The sequence below is a fragment of the Ictidomys tridecemlineatus genome, chromosome 9 (genome assembly GCF_052094955.1).
Source record: "Ictidomys tridecemlineatus isolate mIctTri1 chromosome 9, mIctTri1.hap1, whole genome shotgun sequence".
Classification (NCBI taxonomy): Eukaryota; Metazoa; Chordata; class Mammalia; order Rodentia; family Sciuridae; genus Ictidomys; species Ictidomys tridecemlineatus.
The window spans coordinates 92,447,892-92,467,267 of NC_135485.1; the positions used below are offsets into that span (position 1 = coordinate 92,447,892).

At 35.3% G+C, this 19,376-nt stretch overlaps 1 long non-coding RNA gene across 2 annotated transcripts in view; it reads right to left on the reverse strand.

The window, feature by feature from the left end:
• Positions 1-925: 925 nt before the first annotated feature.
• LOC144366871 (uncharacterized) overlaps positions 926-19,376 on the reverse strand; it is a 56,794-nt gene continuing 38,343 nt past the window's right edge. The window contains exons 6-8 of one of the 2 annotated variants that reach the window (XR_013426015.1): positions 18,046-18,123; positions 17,186-17,250; positions 926-1,817 (exon numbers count right to left, since the gene is read on the reverse strand). This is a non-coding gene — a long non-coding RNA (uncharacterized LOC144366871). The remainder of the gene's footprint in view (positions 1,818-17,185; positions 17,251-18,045; positions 18,124-19,376) is intronic. The other variant, XR_013426016.1, reaches the window with a different exon arrangement.

Genomic DNA, 19,376 nt, shown 5'->3' on the forward strand with positions numbered 1-19,376 from the left:
TTGCCTGTTATGCCATAGAGACAATAAATAGAAAATTCTAAAACACATGGCTACTATGTATTTTGTAGTCTATTTTAAAATACATAACCCACTGCATCAGATGTATTCTGGAACTAGTTTTCAGAAATAATTTTGAAGTGATGTTTAATATAGATGCAATTGGAAATGATACTGGTATAGATAAAAACTAGACAAACACTAAGGTGAGCAGCATGCTTTTCTGGAAGCATTTGAAGAGTTCCTGGGGCTTTATATAATTTTTTAGGTAAATTCTACCCTTTTGTCAATAATATTTTAAATTTCAACTCAGTCTCATGTTTTCATGTTTTCTTCCTGTAAAACCTCTATGTTTTCCCTCATTTTTTACCAGATCATACTTTATCTTATAGGTCTTATGATATTACAAGGCTGATTCTTGTTCTTTCTAAGTAAAACTAAGTATATCAAAATTTGACATAGGAACCTCATTAGGATAATCAGCAGGTATATTTAAGTAGCTACCTGCTTCAAAGTTTATTTCTTAATAAAATCCATGTTTGTTTCTAAGATTATAATGAAGAGTGCTAATATAGTGAGACATTTAGCCCATCATTTTAATACTTTCAGATTTAAAGTTTCTGTTGATGTTCTAGAAAACATGGAAAGCTTGAAAATCAGAGAATTGACTTACTTGTTTTTCTTTGTAAGAGTAACAATGTTAAAAGAAGATATTTAGTTAGGATTTTTAGCAAATATGCATGGCATTAGACTAATGCAGTTCATCAATCAAATACATGTACATGTTTTGATATTTTAAATTAATTGCTGTTTTTTAGCAAATATTTGTGGAATCCTTAATACATTACAGACACTGCGGAGGTATTAGACACGAACAAACCAGACAAACTTGCCTTCAAATGAGGAAGATAGATAATAAGCAAATAATAAATGTAAAATATTTTAATTTTAGAAAAAAGATAAAATTTAGACAAAGACAGAAAACAAATGCATAAATGTATAAAAAGCATAACTTTCAAAAATCATAAACACTAAGGAGAAGAAATAGCATAATAAGAAAATAGAAAATGACTGATAGGGTCATATTAGAGATATTATTTCTTCACTTCAAAAATATAAAATCAAATCTGTGATATTTCCTGCATAAAAATGTATGTAAATTTATTATGGTTGGTGTCCCACAAAGCTTATGTGTGAGGCAATGCAAGAAAGTTCAGAGAACAAGTGATTGGGTTAGAGCCTTACCCCAGTCAGTGAATTAATCACCCCATGGGATTAATTGAGTGTAACTGAAGGCAGGTGGGATGTGGCTGAAGGAGATGGGCATTGGGGGTGTGGCTTTGGGGTATGTATTTGTTTCTGGCAAGTGGAGATTTCTCTTTCTGCTCTCTGATCATCATGTGAGCTGCTTCCCTATGTCACATCTTTCCACCATGATGTTATGCCTCACTGCTAGTCCCAAGGAATGAAACCGGCTGTCTATGGACTGAGACCTCTGAAACCATGAGCCACCAAATAAACTTTTCCTCTTTTACAATTATTCTGGTTGTAAAGGTTCCTCCTTTACAATTAACTTTTCCTCCTTTACAATTATTTGCTCAGCAGTGAGAAAGCTGACTGAAACAAAGTTTTAAAAATCTTTTATCTCCAACTCTGATGGATATAAAAATGCTAATACCTATCATTTTCCCCTCTAATTATTATTGCTTGTAATTCTTTCTTAGAATTTTGCATTTGCATATTTTGACTATTTCTTTCTTATGTAACCATTTTGAACAGTATAGTAAGGGGCAGCCAGACACGTAGTTCCCATCTGGTACCTGAGAAGACATAAGAAAAATATGATTAAGTTGAATGTTCACATAGTTAGCAAAGAGTGTGTTACATAGATCTGTAGGAGACCTAGATTTTGAAGTACACTTTTTTCCTTCATTAATTTCTATTTATAATACTTTAGTCTCAGTTCCCTCATCTGCAAAACAAAGAAGATTTTCTAATTTTCTAAGATTTTCTACTACCGGTATAACAGGTGGTAGGGAGTACAGGACATTTTTTAGTAATTTTTCAGGTATATGCTGCATTAATTGGGAGGCAAAAACCATGCTAGTTATTTGAGCAAGGAAAAACTAATGTAGTGCTAAGATGTAGAGAGAACGCTAAATAGAAAAATAGAAGAGGGGAGCAGTCACAATCTCTAGTGCTGAGTAGAGTAGCCCAGGAGGGAAAATCCTTAGAAGAGGTCCCTAAGTCTGAGGGTCACAGTGTCTGACCATGGGTGTGTCCATGGGCAGTGGGAAGGTTTGCAGAGGTGTCACCTATTGGGTCCAGCAAGCAGGAAACTGTCCACTGGGGTTCTAGCTAACTTCATGAAGAAGCTGCCTGCTAGGCTGTTCAGAACTTTCTTGCCAGGTTGCCTGGGAGACCTACCAAGAGGGTGAATGCCACCAGGTGTTCTACATGCTGATATTTGAAAGAATCAATAGGAAACCCCACCTCAGAACCTGGAAGAGAAACCCCTGGCTCTCAGAGGGTTCCTCTAACAATTCCTGCTGACAAGTTTTAACCTAGCACTTAACTTGGTACAATCTGGCAAAGAAAAACTGTTTGTAGGATCCAGCTCTGCAGTAACAGAGCATGGCCCACAGGGGAGATTTGGAGCTAGGAGACAATAATTGGTAAACCAGCATGCTGAGCTCCTCTTCTTTTTGAGGTTCTTCCTTCCTTAGGAAAACCACCTACATTTACCCAGTGCTTGGCAAAAAGATGAAGTCTCGCTTTTCCTAAACTTCCTGAGAGAGTAGTCACTAGTCACATGACCTCACTAAATGCAAGAAAAATGAGAAATGTCTTCTACTGTGTACCCAGGAAGAGGAAAATTACAGAGGTCCAAGAGACTATAATCAGAATATTGTTGGCCTAGGAGAAGACAACTGGATCAGGCCAATAGGACAAAGAATAGATCAAATTGTATGTGTATGAATGTCACAATGAATCCCTCTATTATGTATAATACACCAATAAAAATCATGGAAAAGAATTGAACGTTGATAGAGCATGTGAAAGCTAAAGATAGGCATGTCCATCCACTCTTTGAAATGTAGCTCACAATAAGACATAAAAGCTCCATTATAAGAATGTATCTAGGCAATGCTATTAGTTTTAGGATTTCTTGGTAGTCATTAACAAAGACATAAAGCCCATGAATGGCCATGAAGAATTAAATAGTGGAATCAGTTATGCTGTATCATATTAGACAATATAAATTTATAATAAAAATGAATTAAATATTTGCTTATGAACTGGAAGAAATATCTTCAGTGAGAAATGTAATGTGTATTGTTTGATGCCAGTTTTGTAAAGCACAAACATCTAAGAATCTTATTTCTCTTATTCTAGTATAAATTTATATGATCAAAGGGAAGAATATTAACATTGATTACCCAGCATGGAGATGGAAGGAGGAGGAAAGAAATCATTAACTGTTTCTTTATGTATCTTAGCTTATTCCCTTAGACACAATATCATAAGATTATTTTCTAAGATTAAAAAAATAAGACATGAGTTGAAAGAGTAAACTTTTCTCTTTTTTTCAAATTCAAATAAATAAATGCCTTGGGTCTGAAATCCAGGCAACAATAAGCTGCCTCTTCCCATGTATCCACACCCACATTTGAACTGTGACTTTGGCTTGCCTATATTTTGTCTTACAGCAGCTTTCCACCTGCCTGTCTTTGAACCACCTATAAAAGGAAACTGACCTTAAGTTCAGTGGCATTGCATACATAGACCCATTTGCATAATAATAGTTTATGGCTGAAAATGTGCTTGTATGTTGATACTGAAGGTGTAGAGAGGTTGTGTTTCTGTATAGCTAGTGTGTAATATTCAGGCTATTCTGACATATAACAATTATATATATGCTTATTTGTGTGTGTGTGTGTGTATATATATATATATATATATATATATATATATATATATGATATCTCTCTGTATATTTCATGAATAAAAACACCCCAAAGAGGAAGAAAGATTTAATTAGATTATTAAAAATAAAAAATTAATATATAGTCTAGTATTTCTTATAGATTTCCCTAGAAATAATCCTAAAGAAGGACAAAAAAGTACACATAGTAGTGGGGAGGGAAATTCAGCCTATAGGATCCCTTTTATGTAGGAAATTTTTTTGGAAGCTCATTTTGTCTATTAAAAATTAACGAGAATTTTTCATTCTACTCCACAGTATATTCAAATTTACTTTGTCCACTTAATATTTTAAAGTATGTACAAATAAGTTAAACGTACATTTCTGACTCCAGTCCCCCAAACAGTTAGCTATTGCAGGAAAAGCATGATGTTTATCATGCAATTTTAGCCCAAATGAATAATTGGGTACCTACAAAGACAAATGTATCTTGTTTGCAAAGGGAGGCACCTAACAAGATGGTACCATCAAATGGTCAAGGAGGAAGTGCACTAATTGACTTCCTGTCTCCACCATCTTCCTGGTTGTGTTCTCTAAGGCTTGAGAGACAACTTTCTCCTAGGTCACATTTGTAGCAGAGACTGGCTGGATGCTCTCCAGCCTCATTTCCTCTTCTGGGGCAGAGGACTGTGTGCATCAGCTTCCCTTGCTGGTAGGTTGGAGACCCGGGATCAGGTGGTAGCCTGAGAGATGATCAGAGAGGAGTTGAACTGTCTGCGGATATGGCTGCAGTGGTTTTCCTTACTCTCATACATTTGTTTGAATGCAGAAGAGCCCACAAATGCCTCTGAAAGCTGTAGTAGATGGTAGTGCAATGAGAGCAGAGCAGCCAGCATCCTGAAAAGTCTGTGTGCACATCTTACCTGTGTTAAACCACTGACATTACCCTAATACATGTAGGCAAAGTATCTTACTTACAGCAGGCTTTATAGCAATCCAAAAGGTTAGTTTTTCCCCCCTTTTCTTTTTGGTACTGGGGATTGAACTCAGGAAACACTTACCACTGAGTTACATCCCCAGTCCTTTTTATTTTGAGATAAAAACTTGTATTTTTTTTTTACTTTATTTTTTACTGTAGTAAGCCATAGATAACATAAAATTGATTATTTTTTTTACCATTTTTAAGGGTATGACTTAGTGCCATTATGTACCTTCCCACTGCTCTGCACCACCCTGCATCTGCAGAATATGTTTTAAACTAAAACTTCCCAAACTGTAGCTCTGTATCTATTAAGTAATAACTCCTCATTATTCTCCCCACCCTCCAGCCTCTGGCAATCATCATTTTAATTTTTGTCTCTATTAATTTGACTACTCTTGGCACCTCATGTATTTGGAATCATAGACCAGATGTCATTTTGTGACTGACTTATTTTGCTTCATGGAGCATTTTCAGGTTTTGTCCTTCCTGTAGCATGTGTCAGGAATTTACTTTTTAAAGACTGAATACTATTCCATTTATGTGTACATCACATTTTATTTATTCATTCCTCTGTCCATTGACAAATTGAGCTGCTTCCACATTTTAGCTATTGTGAATAATGTGGATGTGAACAGCAAATTCTTGTTACTTGATATACTCATATGCTTTTAATTCTTTCGGTATATATTCAGAAATGAATTGCTGGTTCATATGGGGTGTTAGTCAGTTTTTCCCTGCTGTGAATAAAACACCCCAGAAGAACAATTAGAGGAGGAAAAGGTTCTATAAGTGTTCATGGCTTTAGAGGTCTCAGTCCATAAATGGCTGACTTTATTCCTCAAGGTGTGGGATGAGGCACAATATCAAGATGGAAGAGCACGTGGAAGAAAAGCGCTCAAGAAAGCAGCAGGAAGCAGGGAGCAAGAGAGCCCTGTTCAACAAGGACCAAAAATAAGCCCCAAAGACGTGCTGGAGGGATCCACCTCCTCCAGCTGCCCACCACTTGCCTAAAGTTACCATCCAGTTAATCCCCATCAGGAGATTGATGCATTGATTAGGTTAAGACTCTCATATCCCAATCATCTCACCTCTAAACTCTCTTGTATTGTTTCACACATGTGCTTTGGGGGGATACCTCATAAATTTTGGGGGAAAACTTGTGTTACCTCATAGCAGCCTCTCCATATTACATTCCCACCCTCAGTGTTCAAAAGCTCCAGTTTTTCCTTTTCCTCTTCAATACTTGCTATTTTCTGAGTTTTTTTTTTAATAATAGCCATCCTAATGTAGAAGTGATATTTCATTGTGGCTTTGGCTTGCATTTCCCTAATGAGCAGTTATATTGACCCTCTTTTCATGTACTCATTGATATATTCTTGAGAGAAATGTCTGTTCAAATTCTTTACTCATTTTTTTTAGTTATGGAATATTTGTTTTTTATTAAATTATTTACTCTAATTTGTTATACATGATGGCAAAATGCCATTCATTTTATATTACACATATAGAGCACAATTTCTCAAGTCATACAAAGTAGTTTCACACCATTCATGTCTTCATACATGTACTTAGGATAATGATGTCTTCATTCATTTTTTAAATCCAGTTGTTTTGTTCTTGTTGGGTTCTATAAGTTCCTTATAAATTCTGGCTACTGCTTCTTCATCAGATTTATGATTTGCAAATATTTTTTTCCATTCAGTGTGAATCCTTTTTTAGTCTGTTGATAGTGTCTTTTGTTGCACAAAAACTTTAATTTTGATAAAGTGTATTTATTCATTTGTTGCCTGTGCTAAGTGTTACATCTAAGGAATCACTGCCAAATCCAATGTCACAAAGCTTTTGCTCTTTGTTTTCTTAAGAGTTTCTTCTAAGTGCTCTACTACTAGGTCACCTCCCACATCTCTCTCTTTCTGTTTCAATACATCCTTTATCACAGCATTGAACTGAAACTAGAGGAAGAAAAGAAGTTGAAACCACAGTGTTCCCAGCTGAAGGTGGATAAATACAGGCTTTTTGCCTGATGTAGTTGATGGAGCTTTAGAAATACAGTCTTCAAACTTGCCTGCCAAGTGACCTTTTGTCAATGGCAGTCCTCGGTTTATCTCCAGCTCTTTAGGCACTAGGCACTATTTACAGGCAAATCAAAACAAAATGAGTGTTCTTGATTTTTCAAGGATGGGTACATTTAAATGATTCTTTAAAATTTGTTCTTATCGGTATACTATTGATAAAATTTTTTAAGAGGGAAAGCAACTTAAGCAAAGATTTTGGTATCAGTCTTTTTCTGAGTGTAGCATTTATGTCAATCTAAAGTGAAGAAATGGTCCAGAGACATGTCTTAAAAGGCTAGATAGGAGCCCTGTGCCATTTGGTGCTAGGCCCCACTGACAGATTTACTGCCAGTTCAGAGCCAGAGCTGAGGCTCTGAGTGATGGAAGCAGCAGGTGAGGGCTATAGCCTGGAGGACTCCCGGGCTCCACGCACATGTGCATTGGGCAGCATCCAGAGTCAGGGAGGGACTGACCTGTTTATGGTCAGGGTTTTGTTTTCTTTTATCCTTTATGTAAGAAGATATTCCAAAGTGACCAAACCAAGTATTGACATTTTAGAAGCAGTTCCATGATTATGCCTTATAAAAGTTCTGTAGCATGAAAAAAAGAATCACAAATGCCAAAAAAAAAAAAAAACTAACCTATTTGCACACTTTGTTAAATAATAAGCACTTCATTCAAACTAATGACAGGGCACGAACATGAGTGCTTTTGGTCTCCTTTATGCAAAATAGCACTGATAGTAAAATAAAATAGGCACAGTTTCGAATTTAACAGTTCATAATTGGTTAACTTTGAATTTAAAGACCATGCTAGTGTTTGTTAGAGATCTGCTTTTTTTTTGTGGTCTATATTTGAACTATTTTAAAGGTTGTGCACAACAGGAAGCAGCAATCTCGGGACCATTTTAAAATTCTGCCCACCACATTTCCTTTGAGATATATATTGTGTGTAATCAAACATGTTGGTAATTATGCAATTTGAAGATGTTTTAATGCTAGTATTTTGTTTTAATAACAATTATTAAACAATGCAATACTTTAGGTACCAACTGGTATTCACCCTTTCCTGATTCTGCAGTGCTTAACGCAGAGCCTGGCTCCTATCTCTAAGTGTTCAGTATGTCTCAAGTCTGTGTTTAAAGGGAAACTCCAGAGGCATTCATACCAATGCTTTTATTCTTTTGAGTCGAGAGCTCTTAATTCCATTCTCACTTTGTGACCCACTTAAAATGTTTATATTTGATGAGTGTGAAAAAGCAGCAGAACTAACTTTGCTTGCTGATAGGTTAATGTGTTGGTTGTTGGGACACTTTTGAAATCTGATGATGAACTTTTGCCAGGAATCAATGTTTGCAGATTGACTGAGTGAAAGCACCATGTAATTTTCTTATGGAATATTTGGAGTGTTTGGGTTGGCAGGGTATACCAGGGTGGCATCACAAGTTGACCAGCTACTAGGAAACTTCTAGACATGGAAGAAAAAAAAACCCCAGACATGCAGCTTTTAGTGAAATGCAACTGATCTGACTATTGTTTTGTTTCTGTGATAAAATGCAAAAATCTTTAATGTAGCACATCATAATACACTGTAAGTAGAGTTTTATGAGTCTGTCTCTCTTTGGATCACAAAGTGTGGTAAAACATCTAATATCTTTATCCAGTATTTAATGACTATGCTCCTGGGTTGTCAATAATTATTTATTAAACAAATAAGGCAAACACATGCAAATAAAGCCTTCTATATTGTGTCTGGAAAAACATGTATATGTGTGGTTTTACATATGTATAATTTTGTATACTTACATATATATATGTAAGTATACATATTTATATAATGCATTTTATATAGGTATATTTTTTTCCCTTTGGCACATAGTAGAATATCATCCAGTGTCATGGGCTATTTGAACTATTCAATGAAGATAAATTCAAGATTTAACAGTTCAAGAGCTTTGAGAGTTGCTGAGACTGATGCAGAGTAACCTGTCATAAATATTTTCATTCCCCTCTTTTTGGAATGTGTATCAATTCACGTTTTCTCCTATACTTTGAAAAGAGAATAGCAAAAAATCCAAACATTACTCATTGAGAATGACATTGTTATTCATGGAGGAAGGATGGGACTTAAATCCACTGATACACCTTATCATGAGAGGAAGGCTTGAACTTTCTTGTTTTATGTATCATGTGGCATCATGTTAGCTATCCTTCCAACCCATACACATGAAAAAAGAACTCCAAATTAGGGTACAGTAGGAAATTGTAGAGGAGCACACTAGGATACACCTTCTTAACAGGCTGCAACAGAAGTAAGTTTGTTTGAGATCCTTTCTTTCAGAACCTGGGAAGATGGGGTGGAAATATGAAGGGAACTTGCCTTGTCTCTCTTACTATGGACTTGGAGAGCACAGTCATCTATTCTTTGTGTCTTTTAAAATTTTTTTAGTTGTCAATGGATCTTTATTTATATGCAGTGCTGAGAATTGAACCCTACGCCTCATACATTCTAGGCAACCACTCTATCTCTGAGCCACGGCCCCAGCCCATAGTCACCTATTCTTAATTGTACTAGCTCTATGATTCAGTTGCCTTAATGCTTTATCTCTGTCCTGAGCAAACTTATGTATTTCCTAATGTGTATTTTTTTTATCACATTAGGTCATTTTTCATCATCAAACAGTTTATTGGAGATTTTAGCAGAATTATAAGTTGCTTAAGGATAAGTTGAATGGAAAGTTAATAATATATATAAAAATTGAAATCACAACACATACTTTTTGATAGAATTGTAAATTGTATACATACAACAAAATTAATTATTTTATTATAAACATGGGTGCATGTTAAGTTTTGGTATTTAGTATGGTCACTGTCAGTGATTAAAAGTCTTTTGACTATTTTTAAATACTCTATGCCTCCCCCATCGATACTGTGTAGATTTTGGAAATGAGAATTGAATCCTGTGTCACTCACAGCTATTTTTATCTCCCCTATTTTTATCTTCCCCTCTCTCAGGGAAGAACTAGTTTTTGAGTTCATTTATTGTCTTTAATTACGGCTATGATTAGTTTTAATTTTTTAGTAAGACATCAAATGAAGGTAAATGAGAACTCTCCTCCCTACATCTACTTATAAAGCTTTTGAGAGGACTACTAAAGGGCATTGTGGCTCCAGTCAGAATGACCACTATCAATAATAACAATAATAATCCATGCTGGCAATGCTGCAGGGAAAGGTGAACTCATATATTGTTGGTGGTACTGCAAATTAGAACTGGAAAGCAGTATGGAGATTCTGCAAAAAACTAAGAATAGAACCCCATATGACCCAGCTATCCCACTTCTTGAAATTGATCCAAAAGAGCTAAAATCAGCATACTATAGTGATACAGGCACTTCAGTGTTTACAGGAGCAAAATTCATAATGGTCAAGTTATAGAGTCAACTTGGCTAAATGAATAAATGCTGTAGATAGCAAGTGTATTTCTTAAAGCATCATATTTTCCATAGTTCTTGAAAATAAGTTTAACACAGAAATACATTTCCACAATATCCTTGAAAGTTTTAAATCAAATGTTTGAATTTTGTTTAACGATAAGGTTTCAGACTATAATTTTTGTGTTTTTATATTTAACGGTAGTGAACTAGATGAGAAGGAATGGGCTCCAAATTCACTACCACTGTCAAACCTTTAGTCCCTTATTTGTTCTTTTTTTTTTTCTTTTGGTACCAGGGATTGAACCCAGGGGAGCTTAACATCTCCAGCCCTTTATTATATTTTTATTTAGAGATAGAATCTCCACTGAGTTGCTTAGGGACTCACTAAATTGCTGAGGCTGCCTGGAAGTCCTCCTGCCTCAGGCTCCTGAGCCACTGGGATTACAGGTGTGTGCCACCATGCCCAGCCCAACTGATAGGATTTAAAAAGCAAAAACAAGTATAAAGTCAAGTTTCCAAGCAGAAAAAAAAAATTTATTTCTACTAGAAAGATGGTATTTGACGATTTAAAAAAAAATTGTTGAGCAGAGTGCTGGAGTTACATTTCCACTCTGTTAAATGTAACTCCAGCACTTGCAAGCCTCCTGTGATAATCCCTGTGGTGGTCTGAGGGGTTCTACTTCCTGGGTGGTATGCTGTGCTTAGCCTCGCCACATCCTTGTGTTGTATTTCAGAATATGTGTTTCTTCCAAGAACCATTTACTGGGGCACCTAGTACCATAAAAATGTGTTCACTTATATTTGAGTGATAATTTAGAGCCAGTTGTCTTCAAAATGAGGCCCCTCCTCTAGCAGAATCAGCATTATCTGGGAACTTGTCAGAAATGCACATTTCCTGACCCACCCAGGACTTAGTGAATCAGAAACTCCAGGGTGAGGCCCAGGCCTTGTATTAACAAGCCCTCAGGTGATTCTGATGCACACTGGGGTTAGACAACCATGCCTTGGAGTTCTCAGTGTTTTCATTTTGGCTTTAGGTAGAAGGGTACTAGGTTTGTTTTGTAAAGAAATCTAAAGCTTAGAGAAGTCAATTGAAGTGCTCAGTTTTACCCAGATCTTTTGCCCCAGTTCTTCTCATTCTTTCCATGTATATTGCCACCCTGGCTTGTGAAAGTAACTCAAACTACAAAAATTGAGCATCTGAGACCCAGGTGATTATTTCACAACCTCCTGATGGTGGATGCTGTCTGGATTTCAGGAGTAATCTGCTTCAAGGTACAAAATAATTTTGCTACTCTTCAGTGAACAGGCAGGAAGCATGAATCTTCGCATCACTGTGATTCCTGTCAAATCCAGGGAATCAAAACAGGGTCTTGGAGACAGCAGACTAGGGACCAGAGCCTTCTATGGAGATGTCCATTTTACCTGCCCCTTACTTTTGCCACCTTTAGGATTTTCTCATGGTGATGATGATAAGGTATAAGGTAATTTATGGTCCTACATGATACATATAAACTTACTGGAACCTAAGCAATTGGACATAGTGTAGGATAAGAATAGTGAAAATGAAGCTATGCGCTTTATGATATACAGCATTTATTTGGAAAGCTAGCCATGACTTGCTATCTGTGCTAATTCCACCTCAAAAACAGTCCTGCAAAGTTCTAATTCTAGACATGTTACCTTGCCCCTTGTGAAAAATACAACTTAAATACAAAGTGGAAAAGATAATCAAGTTTCTCCCCTTGTAGGACATCAATTAGTATAAAAGCACTTCCAGAAGAAAAAAATCTAAATTACATTCATGTAGTTGTCTCTTGCTATTTTGCCATGTATATATGAATGTAAATAAATATATAAGTATATGTACATGAAATGCTTGAATTGCTGAAAAATATAACTTGGGAATGGAAGAAGGCGACTGATTTTACTACATTTTAAGAATATGTACCTTAAAATACTTCAAAACTAGGTTTTAGCATTTTAACAGTAGCTTTTATCCCATCTCTTATTTTGTGACTTCCAATGTAATTTTAGAAAAGAATATATCATAACTCAGGAAGAGTAATTTCATATTTGTTTATTTTTTATAATATTGCATTTAAAATGATAAAATTAATAATTATATAATTTTGTATAATACTTTTTGATTATTTAATAAATGTATCTACATAGTTTTGTTTAATACTCAAAATAATTGCGACTTCAATTTTTTTCTTTTTTCCAACTTTATCAAAGAATTATCTACAAACAACAATTGTATGTATTTAAAATGCACATATAGTGTCTGGATATATTGCACATTATCCACAATCAGGCTAATTAACTTAACCATCACTTCATTGTTACATGTGTGTGTATGTGTGTGTGTGTGTGTGTGTGTGTGTGTGTGTACATTTAAGATTTACTCTCAGAAAATTTTAAGTATATAATGCAGTATATTTTTAACTGTAGTCCTCATGCTGTACCTTAGATCTCCAAAACTTATTCATCCTATGAAATCATGCAGCATTTGTCTTTCTCTGATTGGCTTATTTTACTTTAGTTTAATATCCTCCAGATTCATCCATGTTCTTCCAAATGACAGGTTTTCTTTCTTTTTTAAGGCCAAACAATATTTTATATTATATATATATGTATATATATATATATATACACACACACACACATATATAATTTCATGTATATATAACATTTCATATATATATATATAATTTATTCTTCTGGTTGCTAGACACTTAGGTTGATTCTGTATATCTTGGCCACTGTGTTTAATTCTGTAATGAACATGGGAGTTCAGATGTCTCTTTGAGATACAGATTTCATTTCCTTTGGTTATAAACTCAGTAGTGGGATTGTTGCACCTCTTGGTAATTTTATTTTTAATTTTTTAGAAACCTCTTTACTGTTTTTGCTAATGACTAGACCAATTTATATTCCCAGTAACAGTATACAAGGCTTTTTTTTTTCATCTTTGCCAACACTTGATTTATTTTACCTTTTTGACTGTGGCCATTCTGACAGGTACAAGGTGATATGTCATGGTTTTGATTTGTCTTTCTCAGATGATTAGTGAGGCTAAGCATTTCTCATATGCCTGTTGTATATGTATCCTTTGGAGAAACATCTGATAATATCCTCTGCCCTGTTTTTCAAATTGGGTTATTTGTTTTCTACTTTTTGAGTTGTCTGTGTTCCTTGTACATTTAGATCATTAATTGATTATCAGACGTGTGTCCTGCAAACATTATCTTCTATTCCATAGATTGTCTTTTTACTCTGTTGATTGTTTCCTGTTTTGTGTGGAAGTTTTTGATGTGATACCATCCCACGTGTCTGTTTTTTTACCTTTGTTGTCTGTGCTTTTGGAATTATATAAAAAATATTATTTAGAACACTAGGAGGAAACTTTTTCCCTATGTTCTTTTTAAGTTGTTTTACAGTTTCAGGTCTTACATTTCAAGACTTAACATTTAAGTATTTGATTCATTTTGAGTTTATTTTTGTGTATGCTATGCTATAAGAGTTCAAATTTGTTCTTCTTGTGTGTATATCCAACTTTCCCAACATGTTTTATTGAAAGACTCTTTTCTCCACTGTGTATTCTTGGCAATTTTTAAAAACAAGATTGACTGAAAATATGAAGATTTATTTCTGGGCTCTTACTCTATTGCATTGGTCTATATGTCTGTTTCATGCCATTACCATACTATTTTGATTACTATGCATAAAAGGAAAGAAAGGATCTGTTGCACATATACAATATATTTCTGAAAACTTGGCCTCCTAAATATATAAAATTCATACAAAATTATACACTAGACAATATAAGGAGAAATTGCCCTCCCTGATCCTTTTTTAATTCTGTGCAACAATGCCCAAGAACATCTTAAAGATCTTTACTAGCTCCACAGCCCAAAGTCCCAATTCTAGTACCCACAGCCCTTTTTGGATTTCCTATAAGTCCTTGTTCATAGTCAGGTTTAAAATGGTGTTTCCAAGAATACAACTAATCCCATAAAGTTCTTTGTAGAAGATTAGATCAGTGCTAAAAATCCTTGATGCAGCTCTGACCCAAATTGGACTAAGACAACCTGCTGAACTAAAAGGGGACTTTCCAAATGTCACCAAATTACTTAAATCAATCAACTAAGAAGTTTAGTTGATTTGGAAGCTTATTTTTCTTCTAAATGTAAAAACTTTATCACTAGGTGAACATCAATCACAATAGGAGTTAAAATGATTTTGAGGATTGAAAGTTTATTTATAGTGTCCAGAATAGACTCTGGCACATAGGAAACACTATCTGTATGTGATTACGATTATCAGTGTATTATTTATCAAATCTTTAAGACTGCATTAAGTGAGATGGTATAACATACTATCTAAATATTAAAATAATGCTCAGATGTGGTTGTTTGCTATGGATGAGAAGAAAATTAGGCAACAAAGTAGTACTTCTACCATTCAGCAGATAATTAAAAAATTATTATGTAAACTTTCCAAATAAATGAAAAATAATCCCAAGATCGGTTTTCTAAAGTTATGAAGCCCTGGTTTGCTGTTGCCACTGGAGCCACTGTCGACAGTAAGTCAATAATTCTGGAAAGCAGCATGCATTCTTTGTAGCCCCAGACTGGAAACATAGGAACCATCTAATTTAGGGCAGTTCTGTTGCTAATTTAATTTTCATGTTGCTGAGCCTGTGATGCTTAAAAAAAAAAAAAAAATATATATATATATATATATATATATATTTAAAATAGATATATACTATATGTACCTATATACATATATATTTTATTTTATTTGGGGGGGGGTACCAGAGATTGAACTCAGGGGCAATTGACCACTGAGCTACAACGCCAGCTCTATTTTTTGTATTTTATTTAGAGACAGGGTGTCACTGAGTTGCTTAGCGCTTTTGTGAGGCTGGCTTTGAACTTGTGACTCAGCCTCCTGAGCTGCTGGGATTACTGGCATGTGCCACCATGCCTGGCTTATTTACATATTTACTTTAAATATATGTATTTTACATTTTTTAAAAAAATATATATTCTCTCTATATAATATATAAGTATATACACACACACATACACACACATGCACACACAGTCTCTAAGACTGCATTCACTTTTGACACCATTTGCCAGGCTTGGGGGTTCCCAAGACCTTTGCAGTTTCACTAGAAGGACTCAGAACTTACAAAACTATTTTATTCACATTATATTTCATTACAAGGAAAGAATACAATAAAAAATCACCCAAAGGGAGATATTTGTGGGTGGAAAGTTCTAGACAAGGGGCTAGATGAGGCTTCCACCTATCCTGTCCTCATGGAGTCAGGTACAGCATGACTTTTCTGGCACTGATGAATGACAGTACAACTAGGGAAGTTCATCTGAACCTGGGGCTCATACTTTTTATCAGGGCCTAATCATATACTTGACACCTGACTATCTGACCTTTAACCTCCAGTTCATTCTGAAGTCAAGCAGATTCCTTTAGTCTCCAGGTCCTCTGAAGGTACAGGTGATACTATGTGGACCAAAGCACCCATCACAAGTCACACTGTTAGAATTTCTGGTGGAGCCCCAAGCTCCCAGGTTAACAAAGACACTCTTTCTAGAGATCACCTCTCAGGAGACAAGGACAAAGGACAGATCTTACTTTGGGTAATAGTATGTCTTTTCTACATATTCTGAGATTTAACTAGCTTAACTGACTGACTTTCTGATCCATTTCTTTTCCACACTCACTGGTAAGGAGGTGTATGCACACAGCCATCCCAAAGAATGTCACAAAATGTGTTTTAACTGTCTCTTCCTAAGGACTTTCACATTTTAATGTTAATTTCCAATGTTTTATCAGTAGTGGTATAATGGAACTAAGTGGCAGCTTTGGATCAGCTTTTATGTACATATTCAAAGGTACATGTTAACACAGCCATTAAATAGCAGAGCTTCTCCTTGTCATATACATTGCACTGGCTCGCTTCTGCCTCAACTGTTTCTTCTCTTTTGTAACTATCATCCATCTTTTTTTTTTTTTGATCTGCCAACCAAAAATAGGTGGAGGATACAAATGTTGATTGGAAAATAATTATCTATCCTATCTTATCTGCCTGTCTGTCCATCTATTCATCCATCCATCCATCCATCTATCTTTCCTTTGCTAAAATAGGCTTGATAAACAACTTGAAACTATTAGGCTTATAAACTATTGAAACTATTAGCTTATTTGAATGGAAAATTTTACTTTGCTGTGCTCCACTATTTATTCAGAGTTTATTCATCTTCTGCTATGTGTCAGGTACTGATGCGCACACAATATGCATGACACATATCGTCACCTCACAGGAATGTTGTAAAAATACACATGACCTCCCTTTATCCTCTGCTCTCCTCCTTGTGTTCTGTTGTAGTTTCAGAGTGGCAGTAAGTACTGGAAAGGTGAATGCATACATACAAAGAAGTCCATGAATGACCTGTTATGTTCTGTCCACCTACTATTAAGAGCTACTATTAGAAGTTTATGATATAAAGGAGACAGAGATGAATAAATAATTTAACTCTCTGGCTGAAATATTAATAGAGGAATATTCAAAATGCTGCTAAATATATTCAAGTGTTTGGCTAACATTGTTGGGTAGAGAAAGCAAGGTAGAGGAACAGATTCTCTACTACATTTTTCCAATAGGTAACAGATTTTCAGCAAAGATAATTTAAAAGATAACTGAAAGAAGAAAAAGAAGTATTCAGTTATTTATTTTTTTTTGTAAAGCTTACCCATTTTCTTTTTCTTTTGACCCCATGAATTGACGCCTGTCTGGAACTTGGCATGGTTCATTTTCCTGATTCAAATGAATGGTTTGACATTGAAGAGATGTATTTGAATTTAAGTATATTTAATTGTATATATAATTTCAGAGGAGAATAAAATTAGGCAGTTTCACAATAGTAGAAATTAAAAGGGATAATCATTAACTGTGTAACATCATGCACAAGCATTTTATTGTAGGAAGAAAGATAAGCCTTTTCTTTTTCATTAAAAAGAAATCTATATAGATGTAGCCTGGAGAGGATGAAAGTGTCGGTTTTTACATTTAAGGATTTGTGCTTTATGAGCCTTGATATGTTAACGCTTCCTCTGGGGCTCTTCTGATGAGCACATTGCACAGGTGGCCCACTGAATTTATAGACACAATAACCGAACGGGAGAAATAAGAGGCCAGAACATTTGTGGCACATGGGATGCAGCTGGCTGGGCCACTTAACAGCCGACATAAGTTTTATGTGACAGAGACACTTACTGAAACTCAGGAGACACTTTGTCCTGGGTCCCTGACCTGCTGCTTTTTGACTCTTCCCTTCCTCTAGCCCAGACCAGAGCAGGCTCTGAGAGCTGCCTTGTCAAACTCCAAAATGAGCAAATCAATTTACCATAATTTACAGTGTTCTGAAACTTCTTGAACATCTGCTAAATGCAGCTTCTCTTTGTAACACTCTAAAGCTTGGATGAGTTCAAGGGGTTGGAAACTTCAAAAAATTAAGTGCTTGTGTCTGAAGAAAGTTCCCAAAAGCCAAAGAGCTAGCTTTTGCAAATTAAAGTGGTAAATTTTTCATCTAAGTTATCAATAAACACTTACATGTTTGCTGCACTTGTAGGTATAAGGAGTTCTTTGAAATTCCATTAAGTCCATTGGTATAGTTATTGTCAAACGTAGCTGAAAATAGAATAAAAGTAATTTTGCACACACATATACACATTCAATACTTAAATCTTAAAAGATATAGATGTAGTGATTGGCAAGTACTTCCAAAGATTTAAGGTATTTCCCTGCTAGATTAATTTAAGCTAATTGTGTATCCAAGTTTGCTTGCTACTGAAGGGTCACACTTTGAAAATATTAGGATATACACAGGCAAGACAAACAATTGTCATACTCATGGCAAGTCCTGAACCTAGGTTCATTTAAGTTAGACTCCTAAAATTCCAAACAAAACACATTTTCTTATTACTACTCTATGTACCCAGAGAAACAAACCTACATTTCTTTGAAGTATTTTATAATTCAAATTATTTACTATTTCACATTGGTATTTCTCTAACCTATAGTGAAAAATCAGGTATGTTTATATAAGGAAAACACATGAGCATGGTATGTTTTGGCTTGCTATGTTCAAAAATATAAGTAGATTGAACTAAATTATTAACATAGCTCTTCCAGTTTTCCTGTTAGTTTGACGCAGTGACTGTGTGTGCATGTGTGTGTGCATGTGTGTGTGTGTGTGTGTGTGTGTTTGCTTGCTGGCACCCTGAGCATGTTCAGCTGCATTCATTCATGTACCTGAAGCAACCTGAAATTATTTAACTTCATTAGTTTAGTGGATTTTGATGTTATCACTATGACCCCATGAGCTCTGGGCTGCAATTAAAGAACTGAAGTCAGATTAACTGGAGAAAATGACAGAAATTAGATAAAGCATTTTTAGAGTATATTTTGCAATGTATAGCATATGCTGATAGAAACCATTTTTTCTTAGGGTGCATTCTATAAAGGTAATGCCTCCTTGATCTTTGTGGGCTTTGTTATCTTATTTTTTTAAATATTTATTTTATAGTTATAGTTGGACATAATACCTTTATTTCACTCATTGATTTTTTATGTGATGCCGAGGATTGAACCCAGGGTCCTATGTGTGCAAGACAAGCGCTCTACCACTGAGCCACAACCCCAGCCCCATGTTGTCTAATTTTTAAATATATCTTGATTTGAATAATAATATAACTTTTAACTTGTTTTAGTCCGCTTTTTCCACCACTCTGACCAAAAGACCCAAACAAGAAAAGTTTCTTTGGCACTCAGAGTTTCAGAAGTCTCAGTCCACAGACAGTGGATTCCATTGCTCTGTGCCCAAGCGGAGACAGAACAGGGCAGAAGGGTGTGACAGAGGAAAGCAGCTCAGGACACAGCAA